Genomic DNA, 15,874 nt, shown 5'->3' on the forward strand with positions numbered 1-15,874 from the left:
CAATAAAGACATAGATGAGGAGGGATGACTTGTGTGTAAGCCTCAGTAAGGGTGATCTTCAAAGACAGTCTTGAATGACACTTTAGACATATATTAAAATAACTAAGGGATATATTACAGCGTATGAAAAGCTTAATATGTCTTGAAAATAACCTTCAGAAATGCAAGAATGTAGGACAAAAAGAAGATAGGAATCACATGAGTCACAGAATCTTGGGCTCTGCTATTGCAGGAGACACCATAAAAGTTCTTTTAGTTTAAACTCCATCTTCAAATAAACTGGGATTTTTCAAATAGTTGCTTAGGATGTATTATTTTTTTTTTGCTTTCAGAACAGAATCATGTGAATAATGAAATAGAAATATGTGGAAATATTATTAAAACTAACAGTAGAATTGCACTTCTATTTAATATAAAAATATATAGCCAACAAAGACAAAAACATTGATTATTCTTATACAATCTTAAATAGTTATTAAGGTGCTGAACCTTTTAATAAAGAACTAGATTATTTTTAGAGTGAACACAAAGTAACAAAACCTTTTTAACAAATTATCCTTAGGAGATTGTTAGAGTTTTAATCGCTTTCTTGTACTTAAACTCATTTTCCCAGCAGGATGTACACTATCTGTGGGAGCTTTTCATAAGAAATTCACACTATGATTACGGCACCAGCTATTTCAAGTAAAAACATTGTGAAATGTTACTATTGTTTGGGCAGTTGGAACTGAAATGATTGAGTGAAGGATGATAGTTATGCTGCAGGCTAATTACATGGCTAATGTCTTTGCTTTACATATCAATAGATGCTTCTAGAGATGAGCAATAACAGAGACTCCATTATCAGTCCAATACAATGCACTTAAATTAGCCACCATTTATGAATACTGTTAAAATAAGAGCTGGCTAGTGCTTAGTGATGTTGCACTTGACATGTTTTTTGTTGTCAGTCTGTAGACACTGCATATGGCATACTACGGAGTTTTGACATAGCTAGAGAAGATGTTTTTACAATATTTTCCTGTTAACTACGTATTGATTAAAATCACAGAATTTTTCAATAGAGTATGAGATCAAAGAGGTGAATGTTATAGTTGCAAATGCAGTAAGCTAACTAGCAAGGTGTTACATCGATAAGAGGTTTCATAGCCTAATGATGAAGCTCATTGGAGCAATGCTAATGGGTGCTCTGTTTCACTTTTTGATTTGTCAGGTCACAAGTTGACCAAATTTTCAGCTTTAAAGTCAAAATGGAAAAGATCATCCAATGTCTAAGAGTGCTTGCAATAAGTTTTCATAGATACTTAAGGAGTTTTTTTACTTGAGTGAAAGGCTTAACAAAGATTTTATGTTAAGCAAGATATTGTCTCTTTGGCATTGCCACTGATTTCAGTGTGTGTGGGAAAAATGCACAAGAATATCATACAGGCAGCACATGGATTAAAAAGAATTAGGTTTTGCTGACAATATGCCTCTTCTAAGTGGCAGCTTAACTGTTTAAAAGCAAAGATTAAAAAGGTGGGATTAATTATTAATTCCTATTAATCACAGAGTTATTATTAGGCTGTTGTTCCCACCCACCTAACCACCACCCTTCTCTGCACTTGGACAGCACAGTGCTTTTCATATGGGGTACTTCACATCTTTTGACAGTAACTTTGAATCCAATGGTGATATCCGGAACGGATTAATATCTGGTGACAGCAGGCTTTTTTCACCTAGTTATACAGTATCAAGTCTCTGATAATATAAATTTTATAGACCAAACTATCAATCTTCAACACAACTACAGTTTTTGCTGTGCTGTATAGCTGTGTAAGGTAGAAAAAACATGAAGTGTACAGTCAAATTTCAAAATGCTTTCTAAAGTAGATGCTCAGGAAAATATTATCTAATTAAGTGTAATCATTTTACAGCAAATGCTGAAATTCATTAGACTTCAACTCCTTGCCTTGAAAGTAAACAAAAAGTTGGTGGAAGTATCTCAGATGGGTTTGAGGAATGAAGCCTGAGTGTTTCCCTTGCTACCCATGATACTGGGCAGAAAAAGGAGCATGTAAGAAAAAACCAATAAAAATAATTGTTCCATGGAACTGCACAAAGGAAGGTAAGGTGCATAGGGTGAAGATACACAAATGACAGACAAGATTGTGAACCTTTCCTTAAGGAAAGAAACTGAATGCTACATGCAAGGGAAGAACTGCTATATGTGCAGTTTATACATTATTGTTTAACTGAAATCTTCACTTAAGACTGCTGGAGCAGAATGAGGATTAAATTATCTTTTTAATATATATTGTTATTAATTCTTGCATTATGTGTTTGCTTTTTACACTATAATAGAGATGCTTCAAGCAGCAAGGCTTCAGGGATGTTAAACACTTGCCTGTTAAATGTTTGCAGTTATGATCTTCTTGTTTCACTTATGGGAGTTGATATTAATATCAATTGATTTCATTCTGTTTCTTCACATCAGTTGTATTTAAGAGATTGATTTTGGTTTTAATCAGCTTTGTGTCATACTTATAGATAAATATGGCTTGTGCATGTAAGCTTACTTGCTGGCTAGGATGCCTGGAACATGACAACTCCTCTTGAATATAAAATTTCAAGTACGTGTTACATCCCTTATACTGTGCCTAAGTCTCAGGTAGCAGGTAAATGTGCATAACTTCTGGTATAAATGCCAATGTAGGAGTAAATGCAGAAATATTCCTTATCCATCTGCATTTTTGCAAGCATAAAACTGCATGCGTAAGTCTGAATTGAGTTACTTTTTTCTGTTTTGCCTAAAAATCTATGCAAAGGCAAAGCTTTCTGGTTTTATTTTACTCGTTAAGAAGTATAGAGCAAATTTTTGAAACTCCTATGATTGCATTCGTAGGAAAACTCAATCCATATATTTTTTCCAACAGCTCAACCAGAAGAGAATTATTCCATCATGCCATCAAGCTGGAAAATATCTCACTAACAGAATGAGCACACTTTTCCACCTTACATATTCCAGAGAAAAAAAAGGCGCTGCTCTGACAGAAATGATTATACAGTAATTTATTCAATAAATACCCTGACTGATTTACCAGAAAAGCTAAACAGTGGGCTAAAAGAACCTTCTCTAACAACATACTGTGATATGTCCTGCTATCATGACTGGTATGTCATCTCCATACCTGGTAATTATTATTAGAAAATCACTTTCCTAAAATACAACAGAGAGCTGTTTTAACTCTGTCATAGTTTAGGAGGATGGTTTTGTAATAATGTTCCCAGGCCAAAAGTTATAGTCCTTTGAAACCTCTTGGCAACCTGCTTCTTTTCCTTGATAAGTAACTTTGGTTAGAGCAGAGTGGAGTGTTGCTCTCTTCAAAGTCCGGCCTTAAATGCAGCAAAATATTTTCTCCACTACTGTGTAGCATAGTTTAAATCAAAGATTAAGATCTTATTTTAGTCCGTAGACAAGTCTCTCCTCACCTGAGCCAATGCTGAAAGATATTCTTTCAACTCGCGTCAAACCGGATTGCATTTACTTTGTTGAACCTTCATTTCTCTTCTCTCCTTTTCTGAAATGGCAATATACCCTGTACAGATCATCTCTAAAACCTCTACAGATTTTCTTTGTTCACAAAATCAGCATAAGATTATGACCTCTACAGTCCCTTGGATTTCGAGGTTTCTAGTGCTAGTTAAATGTGCTTATTGCTTATCTTTATTTATCTTGTATCTGCTCGTTCCATGCCCATGAACCTATAGGTATTGGACCTTGTGCATCAGCTGCTCTTTCATAACACAAAGGTGCCCTACATCTTGTCCAGCTGCATGTTAAAAGGCTCTCTTAAGTTCTATTTTGCCTTTAGAGCAAGATTTGCTTCCGGATTTGCACCTTCATTTCCTTGGGGGGGCTGGGAGGTGCATATTTGGAAAATCTTGCTTTTTGGGTTTGCTTTGGAATATATCTTTTCCCCTTAAGACTGCAAGGTAATTCTCTCAAATAAATTCATAGGTTCCTTGCAATGAAGTATGTATAATGCTACTGAGGAAGTAAAGCTAAGCACATACCAAAAATCCTTCCCAAGCCCTCAGAAACATCCAGCAACTGGAGAACTGAGTCTTGCTGTATTATGAATGGAAAGAAAAGGAGGACAATTTAATGAAACCTTCTTGGTGGTCAACTGCATCCTTGCAGCCTATAATTTAATTATATTACTTTACTATAAAAGTAAATAAATGTTATTATAGTTATATGATTTTTAGACCTTTTTTGCAGTCCAGTCAGAGTACTTAATGCTTTGGCAGGTCAAAACTGTGTTTTATGTCCTGGGTTTATTAATTTACATTCACATGACACTAAGTTCACTAACTAGTTACTTCTTTTAAACCAGCATTGAAATGATTTGTGGCCACTTTTTAATGGTGTGCTTCACAAACTTTGTTATCTACATTCAGTTCCTTTTAAACAATTTTACTAGTAAAACCGAATAATTTGATGGCCTCTATAATCCCTTCTTAGATGGAAATACTTACTGGTTTTACTTTGTCTTTGAAGAAGCAGTGTAGTGCTATATTAACACATGTAGCAAAGATTCAAATTTCAAAGCTGGTTGCATTGTGCACATAGACAGGATAATTGAGCAGAAATGTATCTGTGTGGTTATCTAATGCAATTCAACATATATATATTTTCTTTTCTTGTGCCTGTTATATTTGCAAACGCATTCCTATCTGTCCCTTCCTACACCTAAGAAAATTGTCACTGCCAACATGTTATACAGCTGTGAGTAAATTCCTGGCATGGGTAAATGTTTTAGATTATCTGAAATTTTTTTGAAAAATAATGAATTCAATATGAGGCTTAATTTCTCTAATTGATTTTCTGACAACATTACCAATGATGTGTATTATGTAAGTTTTAAGTTATCATTTCGTTATTGTCCTTTCCATGTCACCCATATCTGGATAGTATTATTATTGCTACTCTTGTAAGCAATTGTTAGTGCTCATACTTATAGAGGGTGCCATACTTTAAATTCAAGAACATAATAAATTTTGCATATACAAAAAATGTGCAATGCAATATATGTGTGCTATATTATAGCCTTCAAATATTGCCATCCAAGCTATCAAGAACAAGCAGCCTCATTGATAATGATGTCTATCCTTGTTCTATGCATGTAGCAGAACTCTTCAGATTCATGGAAGAAAAAGTCATGGTATACCAGATCAGAGGTGACTACAGCTAGTGCAGTTTACCTCTGCCTGCTTAGCAGAGATTTTACTGTTTTTGTCAAGAGCTGCCCAGATATCAGAATTCTTATACTTTGTCTACTAGCTTTGAGGATCACTTTTCCCAGTTCCATTGCCACTGGACAATTTAAGATTACTTTAGCCAGTAGCTGAATATCCATCCTAACATCCCAACTCAAGGGATTTTCTCAGTACAGTTTACTGTGATAAGAGATTCAATCTTTGCTGCGTCTCAGAGCAATAGAGAAACCTTCTGACCAGTTTCTGGTTAAAGCATCCATTTAATGACAGACCAGATTATAGCAGTGTTTTGCATGAACAAGCAAGGAAGTGTCACATCAGCTCCTTAATGCAAAGGGGTGATTTGTCTGGGGAAATAGTGCATTTTCTCACAGAATAACAATATCCATGATTCATCTCCTGTGCTTTAGAAATACATTGGCAGGTCATATTGGCAAACATTTCTCACAAGGTCTAAAATGGACAGTCAAGGATTTGATCTTTATGCCTGCATTGGATCAATGGAATTGGCTATTCAAATGCCATAAAGGTCTTTCTTGCATTTCTTACATTTATAATGCTCCAGAGTAAAGCAAAGTATAGGTTTTTAGGGACATACTTTTCTAACACCAGTCTTAGTAGATTTAAGATCTGTCAAGGCATTGCTTTTCTCAATATTAGCTGCAATTTTTGTGTGGCAGTGTTCGTACTCACTGCTCTCAGCCTTCTAGGCTGAACAGACCCATGTTCCCCAATGTTTCTTTGTATGTTAAGTTCTCCAACCACTTAATCATCCTGGTGGCCCTTCACTAGACCTTCCGCAGGTTTTCAGTGTCTCTCATGAGCTGGGGGGGACCAAAACTAGACATGTTATTCCTCGTATTTCTGAACAAGTGCCAAGCAGAGTGGGATGCTTATTTCTCATTTAATTACACATTTTTAAGAATCTTGTTCATTGGCTAAAGCTGTATATAGTGGCTAGCTATATTATAAACACTTCTCATGAGTAAATCTTGAAGGTACTTACGTATACTATAAGAAATATTATTACCATTTTACAGATAGGAAGCTGAGGCATACCATGGTGAAATGATTTTTTAAACGTCATCTCATATTGAGTCTGGGAAGCATGCAGGTATTGGATCTAAAGGTGCTAAATCATATGAAAAATCACCGAGTCTTCTGATTCTTTATAGAACAACTTATTTTTAAAACTATCTGACACAGATATTCGCTGCAGAATAGCCTGACATCACAAGTTGATCCTTTTGCTTCTGGTACAAGTTATGTGTATGAGTTCCTATCATATCGGATTTACTTTATTTTTCCCTGTACTTATAAACCCAATATTTTGAGAATTTTAGTGTGCAAAGTATCATCCTTCTCAAAACACCTTATCCTAGTATCTAAGATATCTATTGTGACAATTTAAAAGTTGCTGCTAACCTTGCCTGTGTCTTAAGGAAGTATACCGTGTACTCCACAATCTGCATTGATTGAAGATTAAATTCTACTGTTATAATACACTGAGATACCAAAAAAAAAAAAAAAAGACATATCCACACACAGTACTTCATGTGACTGACTGTAAAACTTTACTTGGAATTATCAGTGTCAGTTTGGTGAATTACTTCACTTAAAATAGAAACAGGTCACATGGATTATAATAAGATTCTAAATGCTTAGGAGACAAGTACTGAATGGAGCTTCACCCTACAGAAATATACTTGTCTACCAAGAAATAATTAGTTTCTGATTGACCAGAACTCAGCTTTCTGGACTGCAGTGCTATGCAGCATGTGAAAATCAGTGCGGAGCATACTGAAAACCTTAGGCATAACTCTACGGTATGTTTAATTTATTGTAGCCTATTTCCGTGGATTGTAAGCCACATCCCTAAAATTATAAAATATAAACATCAAAACCAGTGTTTATGAATACCTGCCTTGCCTTTCTTCTCCCCATTGTACTATTCCCAGTGAAGCATAAATGATTTACATTGGTAACGTGGGTGAGTGGCTGTAGTTTACAATACTCATTCAGAAGTCTTTCCCTAGGTCTTCTCTCCACGCTTTTTGTCTTCTCTCCAAGCTTTGGTGGGCAAGAGGCATAAAATGTCCACTCAGCTCCATTTTTAATCTGAACCATGTTTTCTGCTGTACATATAATTTTAGTCATCATCATGATCATCATCAAGAGGAGCTCTTGTTCTCACAAAAGGAGTTGCCATTCCTAGTGGAAAAACTATTGTAACTGTGATGAGAGAACATGAGCATCATGTATAGAAAGCCAAATGACTACTTACTTAAGCAAATTGAACAGAATTTAGATTAAGGAGAGGAGAATAACAACAGGAAATTACTATTGAGAGTGATCACATGTGGAAAAATTCTTGACTTGGTGAAAATAACTTTAATTAAATATAAATGTGTCAGAAATGAAGTCAGCTTGCAAAGATTGAATCAAATCAATATAAATTAGTATGCCTTTCCTATTAATTTAATTCAAATGCAAACTAAATAGTCATAAAAGTGACCATTAAAAAAACCCTCCATTTTTAAAGAAAGTTTTATCTGACCAGTCTACAGATTTAGGAAGGTTCCTTTCAAAATATGATACAATTTTTTGTATTTCAAGTTTATTGGAACTTATTCCTGGAGAAAAAACTTTTTTCTGCTTATTTTTTGTTCCCTCGCTCCAAAATAATGATTGTTTTTTTGAGTGACTTTGCTAATGTTTCCGGGAAAATGGAGTAGATTTCTGTCTCTTGTCTTTTGTGCAGCAGAGGGGGCTCACAGAAGTTTTTCCTGATAAAACACAGAAGTTTTTCCTGATAAAAACATTTGCCTGATAAAAACATTTCTGCTCATTGTTATAGTAAACTGTGAAATAAACTATGCTCAAACTGAATGTCTTAAATTACAGAGTACATTCCTTAGTTGCTTTTCTGCAATTTTCATGTATGGGTACAGTAGTGTTTAAAAACAAAGAGGCTTTGTATGGCATGAAAGGGTTTCATAAGAGGAAAGATACATCTGTAATGAGAAGCATAACTCCTGAACACTTAAAATGTTCTTCTGTTTAATGTCTGAACTGACATGCGTGCGTAAAATTAATAATTGCTTCAATTTTGAACAATGAAAATACAGGGAAAATTACAACATAACAATGGAAAACTATGCAAGTGAAAGTATCAGCTGGAAGAATAATAGCTTTATTTGACAGTGTTTTGACATCATTGATGTACTGTTGTCACTGGAGACCTTCCTTTCTGTGTTTGTGATATACTATTTCAATCCATATTATCCCAATAGAATCACAAACATTGAAAAGATCTGATGTGTTGTAGTCTCTTACTAATGTGTGAGTTGACATGTTGATTGTTCTTTCATATCTGGGACTTGTGAGAATTCAGTTTACATAGTATTTGCCAATACCAATAAAGGATGCACAGTTCACAAAGGGGATAGAGGTGTTTTGAAAGTGATTAGCATGTAAAGAAGCAAAGTGGCTTATCTACTCCATTTTGTACAAAGTGAAGAAAACCAAGTGCAGGATTAAATGTAACTACAGCAGTTCTGGTGCTAAACTAATGACAAGTTTCTCATCACCATTTAATAGACCAATAATACAAATCTGTATCCAAGAGACCTCTTGCAATCTAAAACTGTAAGGTTTCTATTTTGAGAAATGCACATAATTTTTATAATTGTTCCTAATTTTCATAGAGCTGTATCAATGGATTCCCCCCACCCCCCCAAAAGACAGACACTCATGAGAACAAGCAGATCTGGAGAAAGGAGAACGGGGGAAGCAGGGGAAAAATATTCCTTAGGAAAAGGTAAAAAATTGGCAGTTACTGCGACTGTCAAACAAATGGACTAATTTGTCTAGGAAATCTATTTCTGGGCAAGCCTGCCTACAGGTTCAAACTGGTAGTGTTTGGAGGTCAGCAGCTGAAGTCTGCTCATGAGTGATAATATGTAGGGAAAGGAATCCTCCTGTACTGTCTCCCTGTGCCACTTCCATTTTTCTTTGGCTTGTTGGCTGTGTGGAGCAGAATTTCCTCAACATAGTAGGCAGATTGGGGCACAATGTAACAGCTACATCAGGCTTTTTAAGATTTCTCTTATCAAGTCAGTGATTTTACAGGTTTAGGCCTGGGTACCGCATAGTGCAGGAAGGCCCGAACAGGAGGGAAACTGCCAAGACCAGGTCAGCTTCCACTCAGGTGCCACTTAAAAAAGCAGTGAGAAGGAGGAGATATCGGTGGAACAATTCAGTGTAGAATAGCCCCCTGAAGACAGACTATTAGTCTTTTGCTAATCTCTTCTGCTGTCATCTGTAATCTCATCTCAGGAGCCCAAAGGCACTGTGATGTGAGAAAACAGTAAGATGAAGTGTTCTTTCCTTCCTACAAAGCCTAATGAGTAAGGACTCTTTGAGTTTATTATACAACATCGGTTGAATGCGAGAAAACATGGGTTTGAGTTTGAGAACAGCACACTGATAGAAATTTCCATATGCAGTGATAAAATTTGCAGGAATTTCTTTCTTGCAACAAATGTGTATCTCTAGTTCATAAAGAAAGAGTCTTCTTAAAGATGCCGTGTCTTGGCTTTATTTTAGATACTTTTCTTCATCCCTGCCAAATGCTTGTTCTTTATCTTACCACTATGGATTAAAGGTATCGGTATATCTGAAGATGAACAAGATGATTTACATATTGTCTCTGGAAAATGGGCTCCATTTCTTCATTTAGTTCACTAGTTACTATGTTTCTGGTAAATATTTCAATCCTAGGCATAAAGCAGCAGATGGGAATAAAAATTGTGGGTGCCAGGATGTGTGGGAGAGGAAAGGACTGTTAAATTATGAAAGGGAATGCAGTATTCAAAGAGAATAGTCTTTGTGGGGAGAGAGGTGGACTAGGCAAAATCAAGGGCAGGACTTAGAGTGCCTAACGAGACGAAAGAAAGAGGTTTAAAAAGTGGGAAGGAAGAGGGAACAGCAGACACCAAAAATCAGTTAGATAGAAAAGTTCTCCAAAATGCTGTGGAGGGAAGAGGAAGCACAGTGTAGACGAGAAAGCAAACAGTGGGTGGAGAGCTGTGCTAATGCTCCTAATCTGCTTCTCATGTCCTTGTTTGTTCTCAGGGAGCTTGTATGTTTGACACTGTACCATGGAGACATCATACAATGTTTTTTTCAGAGACTGAGTCTCATAGACTATTATGTGTTATGTTATTAACCCAGCACTCATAGTAAGACAGGTTTCCACAATTTCACTTCTCAGATGATTAGGGTCATCTAATTCTCAGCCTAAATTTGTTCATGCCTGCTTTCTACCTATTCTTACTCTGAGGTTTTCTTTAGTATAAAGACTTGCCTTCCTCGTTTCCTGATTTCCTTAATATATTAATATACATACAGTTTTTAATTCTTCATTTTTCTGGTCTAAGCAAGCCCCACTGAACCGCATGTGAAAGTGGTTGTCCTTAGCTGCCACCCTGCGTGCTGTAATGACCCACCATTTCATGATTTCTCTGTAAGAGCTCCCTTAATAGCAAGAAGTGTGTGTTCAATGCAGCATCTACCTAATCTGCTGCCTTTACATGGCCAGTCCCCTGGTAAAGCTCTTACTCTTTGACAGTTCCTGCCATCCTATATATAATAGAAATAAAGCAGGATCTGACAGTTTGCAACATTATAAATAAATACCTCATACTGTGAGTGATACACAAATGTTGTATTCCTTTAAATTGTAGAAGATGAGGCTTTTAGAGTATGTTACCACTGGCATTTTTTCCTGTAACAAGGGGCTTAGACTGCAGGCTAGGGAATGTTAAATAAATTTCTCAAGCTCTAATGATATCTTTTTTTTAAAAAAAAACAATGTTGAATTGGAACCGGTGACCTTGTCATTGCAGACATTGCAAAATTTATTTTATAGTTTCCTCTACTGGCATTAGTAAAGCACGTTGTGAAGATGGGCAAAAAGATGCAGCCGTGTGTTAATTTAAAATTATATGTTTTTATCACCAGTCTAATGAATAAAACTTCAGCACTAAAGAACCATTTAAGTGTCAATAAACAAAATAGTATCTGATAACACACCTTTCTGTTCAATGGCATCAGCAAAGTGAAATAATATTTTAAAAAGTACCAAACAGAATTACCTATGCAGAATAATTTTAGTTTGCAATCCCAAAATTTTCCTCTCTGTCTTTTTTTTTAATGACAACCTCTTATTCTTCTCAGAGTATTACTGCAAGCTACTTTAAGCACCCTATAATTAATCCTGAAATATGTATATATCTTCCTGCATTGTTAGTCAGATGAATGTACCATAGCTCTTATGATCACCTGAAGAAAATGACAACTTTGAAATATTTGTATTGTAAATTTGCAAAATATTTCATGATCTCAAATGCAAATACATAATTGCCTCCTATTACAGATAAAAAGGATGTGATTTTCAAAAAATACCTTCAGGAACTGACGAACAAATGATGCCTAAATTTGGATTTGGATCTATGCCCCTAATTTATGTAATCTTTGTGATCCCTCCAACCATTAGGTGTCTGAAGTCCGGTAGATACCTGAGATTTTGCCACTGAGGTTCTGCCTGTGCCTTCAGTGCAGTGCATGCCCAGAGCTGCCCAAGTCAAGTGCAAAGATGTTCATTCCTGGCTACCCTAAGTGCAATGCCTATTCTGAAAATAAGTGCTCTTCCAATGATTCTATCAATGGAGGCATATATCTACTCTGAGCTCTAGCTCACAGCTAAGTGATCCTAGGGGAAAGCACGTCCTTTCGATACTGCCTGTGTTACTCTTTCTAAGCTCCCCTGCTTTCCCTGGCCTCTCCAACTAGTGACTCCCTGCTGGGAATTGCTAAAGCCCTTAGCCTTTCCCAAGACTTTTTTAGGAATCATGTGCCTGCTCCTTAGGTATGGCAAGCTATTGTGTCACAGCACCAAAATCTCTTGGTGGTCCTGAACTTCAGTTGCCTTCTGAATGTCAGGGGAAGTTGTGTGCCCAGGCTTTCTAGGTGTCTTCCAGTATCCCAGGCATTACAACAGGGGCTTGTAGACAACAGTTGCATCTAGCAGCGCTTTACGTTTGTAGCTGCTAACCTGAATTAGAAAAGACCATGGTAATTGTATTCTGTACTCTCCAAATATCCTTTTTCTACATGGGCAGATGCTAAAATGGTTCTGTGGCTGTCTTGTAAATCACTCTTCTCATTCACAATCTCGTCTGTAAATAATAAATAGAACTTGTACCTGAAAATTTTATCCTTGATACTGGAAAAAATCCCCAAGTGTATGACCATAACTTAAATAAGTAAATACTCCAATACTTATTCTATTATATATTTCAGTATCACAAGATGTAGTGATGCTATTTTTAATAATTTGATAAAGAAAATTAGTAATTGGTGGGAAAAAACCATATTACAGTTTTAGCTTTTCTTTTCTCTGTGACGTAATAGATGTGTTCACCTCTAGCAGGTTTTTTATACCTTTTATTAAGACAAATCCTGAAATCCTCCTCTTTCCTTAGCACAATCTCCTTTTAACTTCAGTGAGATACGAGACTTATGCTGCTTTGTAAAGTACTTTGAGATCTATGGTGATCAAGATTTAAATATTATTGAAAGGCAATGTTTTTTGAGTTTACATTAAATAAGGAACTTCAGGATTCAGTTTATGGAGATTGCTCATTTTTTTTGCCATGTGCTTCTTTATGCACTCATAAACTCTTCATACTTCTGTTACAGTGTGTAGTGAATTACTCTGCCTTCATGTAGAAGAGTGTAGGAGTGATAGTTGTGCCTGGCCTTGGAGCAGGGGCTATCCTCCTGATCTTGTACACAATCTGGCACTTAATGGATATATTTACTTGCAGAAGTACTTGTTTAAATAGTTTACTTTGACATGTGGCTGCATCATTACAAGTAAAATACAGATTCTTTATTTCATCTTAAGTAAAACCTGCCTTGAATAACAGTTTGCTCTATTAGCTAGGGCCAGCTAGGTCAGAGCTTTAATGGAGAAGCCCAATAAGGTAGATTACAAGTAATTTTCAGTTTATGAACTTGGTCAAATTCATGAAACATGAATAATGTTGGTTATACAAATAATCAATTTCATAAAAAAAACAGGCATGTGTTTTGAGAGAAAATTATACATGAAATGGAAATAAAGATGGAAAAAGTGTAATCATATCAGTTTCCTATTGATTTTTATTGAATTAGTCCACCACTTAAGCATTTTTGTAATCTACTGAAAATGCTTTTATAGTGTAGAAATTTCATTTCAGGAGTTTGATATAATGCAATCAAAACATTTAGGCTAACGTCTTCATACTAAGAAATTTCATCCACATATTATTTTACAATTCTTTTTGATTAAAGGTAATATTTCTAATGTTATAATATATTTCTAATATTACCAGTGTCCTGGGACTAGAAAATAAACTTGTGAAAGAATATGCTAAATTTAAGTTAGCATTGGAATATATATTGACACAAAGAGGATCTACTGCCACTTCCTTTGAAACTCATGGAAATCTTGTCATTGATTTAAAGTAAAATTGGTTTGGCACGGAAACAAATTTTGAGTTATTTATACCCCCCCACCCCCAAACCAAAAAGTAAGTGGTAACTAGAGGATTACACACAGAATACACAGAATCATATAAGTTAGAAAAGACCTTTAAGATAATCAAGTCCAACCATAAACCTTACACTGCCAGTTCACCACTAAACCATGTCCCTAAGCTTCATGTCCAAATGTCTTTTCAATACCTCCAGGGTGACTCAGCCACTTCCCTGGGCAGCCTGTTCCAATCCCTGACAACCCTTTCAGTGAAGTAATATTGCCTAATATCCAGTATAAACCTCCCCTGGCACAGCTTGAGGCCATTTCCTCTCATCCTATCACTCATTACTTGGGAGAAGAGTCTGACCCCCACCTCGCTACAACCTCCTTTCAGGTAGTTGTAGAGAGTGATAAGGTCCCCCCTCAGCCTCCTCTTCTCCAGACTGGACAACCCCAACTCCGTCAGCCGCCCTTCATCAGACTTGTGCTCCAGACCCTTCACCAGCTTTGTTACATTTCTTTGCACACGCTCCAGCACCTCCAGGTCCTTCTTGTAGTGAGCGGCCCAAAACTGAGCACAGGATTCAAGGTGTGGCCTTGATTAGGACCACGCAGATCTGGATCATATCATACATGAAACTTCATACTGTCAACCTTTTGGAAGAGGGGGAGGAAGGTGGGTACGTGTGTAGGGTGGGCTGCTAGGCGTATGGATGTGTGTGTAATTCAGGTACGAGTGCAGCAGCCAAAGAGCTCTGCTGTAACTGAGGAGGAAAACGATGCACTAGTAACACAGTGATGTGTAACTTTTGTGTTCAAAACCCATTTTCTCTGGCATTGTTGAGGGGATTTCCTTATGTAGGCTAAGGCAACATAAATTCTGTTATGTCTCTTACCATACTGATACTGCACTGTCAGCTTCTTACTGTACAGCCATTTCAGACTGAATGAGGTGGACTGAAAAGAAAAAATTGGCTTCTTTTGAAAACAGTTGAAAATGGTTATCTTCAGTGTTGCCTTAATGTCAAAATAGTTAAATTTAATAAGAGATGAGACAATAGATTGCATTGGGTTACACAGACCAAGACTGGAATGCACTTGAAAATCTATTTGCATCTGCCCACCTGTTGGTAGAACCCTTCAATTTCTCCTCTCTAGCCCAGCCCCTTTAGGGAGTGATGGTCTGAAGAGCTGGGCTTTGAGGTACAATAATTCTTGCAAACGTACATTTGAAAATTTCCAGACACTTAATGTGTTTAACATCTCAAACTGTATGTTTGCAATATTTGTGGAGGCTGCAATTCAAACTATATTGGATTCCTGTATGCCTGTTTGCAAGAATTTGATTAAGGATTGCTGCAATGTCTAAACTGCAGGCCAGTAAATTGTGTAAGACACTATTTCTGTCTGTCACAGTATCTATCACAGATACAGTTGACTGGGTCAGAATTCCTCCTCCAGGTATTGACAGAGGAGCTGCTATGTTTTGGCTACCAGAGCAGATCTCTGTTTACTGACTTTCAAAGCTATTATGTCCCAGTTGTGACTTTCATGTAGGGAAAAGCATCTGGTTTCTTAAAATGTTCTGCGCCCACTATCAGTGTACTGACTCTTTGGAGGTCAGATGCAGGTATCAAAGACATCTTTCCTCTTTCTTTTTTTTTTCTTAATCTGTTTTGAATAAAAAAAAAGGTGTAAGGCATCAATATTGAATGAAAAAGAAGGAACTCTCAGTCAATGTTGTCAAGGACCAACATTTTGTAAAAGGAAGAATATTGTTTCATGGGGTAAATGCCACCTTTTATAGGTTTGCAGGATCTGGTGACAGTGGGAGCTTTGCATAGAGGGGCTTAATATTTGCATGACAGAAAGCTTGGTCAGGGAAGTCTCTATGCATGTCTTTAGTCACTTTAGAGCCAAATAGGAAACAGATCATCTGAAGCACATATAATTAGAATGATCCTAGACTTCATCTTTTTGTGAGGAGGAACAGAGGCAAAGATATTGTTCCAGAGCTAAAGGGTA

The 15,874-nt window shown here is 36.5% G+C and overlaps 1 protein-coding gene across 1 annotated transcript in view; it reads left to right on the plus strand.

Annotated features, from left to right (window-relative positions):
• AGBL4 (AGBL carboxypeptidase 4) overlaps nucleotides 1-15,874 on the plus strand; it is a 991,536-nt gene that overhangs the window by 161,254 nt on the left and 814,408 nt on the right. The window lies entirely within an intron of this gene.

The sequence above is a fragment of the Phalacrocorax aristotelis genome, chromosome 6 (assembly GCF_949628215.1).
Source record: "Phalacrocorax aristotelis chromosome 6, bGulAri2.1, whole genome shotgun sequence".
In the NCBI taxonomy this organism is placed as follows: domain Eukaryota; kingdom Metazoa; phylum Chordata; class Aves; order Suliformes; family Phalacrocoracidae; genus Phalacrocorax; species Phalacrocorax aristotelis.